Raw genomic sequence first — 1,632 nt, forward strand, 5'->3', positions numbered from 1 at the left:
AAGGGGGAGGTAGGAAGGGTTGTGGGTGCGGAGGGGAATAGGGTGAGGGGAGAAAGGGAGGAGGGGGTGAAGGGAAAGGGATGGGGAAGGTGTGGGTGAGAGGGTGGAGAGGAGGGGAGGGATTGAGGGTAAGGAGTGAGGATGAGAGGATTGTGGGGGTGAGGCTGAAAAGGGTGGAGGGGAGGGGAGGAGAGGGGGAGGTGAGAGGGTGAAGGAGAGGGAGAAAGTGTTTTGGGTGGGAGGAGGCAATGGAGGGGAGGGAGGGGAGGGGAGGGGAGGCGAGGGGAGGGGGAGAGGAAGATTTGGATGAGAGGGCGAGCGAGTAATTGAGTTTTCGCGCCCACCCACCACTTCATATTCCCAAGCATGCCCAAATATAAAGAGATTTATAAAGACAGATACATTAAATTCTCGCGTACACATTGGCGTTCATATAGACGGCTAACAGAATAACAAACAAAATGATTGTCTAAAACATAGACACAACCCTCCCCCCCCCCCCTTCCCCGTCCTCACAAACCAGAGATACGAGCAATAGAGAACGAGAAGGTGGGAGTCGGGGGGGGGGGGGGGGGGGGGGGCGTTCCGTTCAGACCCCCCTTCCTCCTTCTCTCTCTTACCCCCCCCCCTTCCTCCTCTCCTCCCTCCACCCTTCCTCCCTCTGTTCTCTTCCCCTCCTCCCTAATCTCCCTTACCCCACCTCCCTCCTCTCCCTTAACCCCCTTCTTCCCTTCCTCCCTCCTCTCCCCCCCTCTCTTCCCTTACCCTCCCATTCCTCCCCACCTCCACTCCTCTCCCCCTTCCCCTCCTCCACTCCTCTCTCCCTCCCTCTCCTCCCTCCTTTCTCCCTTCCCCTCCTCCCTCCTCTCCCCCTTCCCCTCCTCCACTCCTCTCCCCCTTCCCCTCCTCCACTCCTCTCTCCCTTCCCCTCCTCCGTCCTCTCCCCCTTCCTCTCCTCTACTCCTCTCCCCCTTCCCCTCGTCCACTCCTCTCCCCCTTCCCCTCCTCCCTCCTCTCTCCCTCCCTCTCCTCCTTACACCCCGTTCGGTCGGCGCGTGGAATCGGCCGGTTTTTAAGACGGAGATTACGAGTGGCAAGAATTTTTTGGATAATTTCCCCAGAGAGGCGCCGCCCGTTCTCAAACCTTCGATACGGGACCGCTTTTCCTCGGGGTAAGTAACCTTGTAGCGGGCGGGCGGGCGGGCGGGCGGGCGGGTAGCGGGTAGCGGACGGTCGGCGTATGGTAGAGAGAGGGGATAGGGTGAGAGGGAGGCTGTGGTAAGGGTGGTGAAGGGGTGAGAGGGATGGGAGTGAGGGTGAGAAGGATGTGAGTGAGGGGGTGAGAGGTGTGTTTGTGGGTGGGGGTGATGGGGTGTGATGGGCGGAGTGTGTGTGTGGGTGTATGGGTGTGTGGGTGTGGATGTGAAGCGAAGAGTGTAGGTGTGCGGGTTGTGGGTGTGTTCGGATGCGTGGGATGGGAAAGGGTGGGTTGTGCTTAATATGTGGGTGTGAATGGGCTGCGTGTGGATGGTTACGGGCGTAAGGGTGAGCGAGGAATGAATGAGTGTTGTGTTGAATGTATAGTTTCGTAGGTTCAGCCTTATTCATGTTAACACATGTAGAAAAGGTATG

This window comes from Penaeus chinensis, chromosome 42, assembly GCF_019202785.1.
Source record: "Penaeus chinensis breed Huanghai No. 1 chromosome 42, ASM1920278v2, whole genome shotgun sequence".
NCBI lineage: Eukaryota > Metazoa > Arthropoda > Malacostraca > Decapoda > Penaeidae > Penaeus > Penaeus chinensis.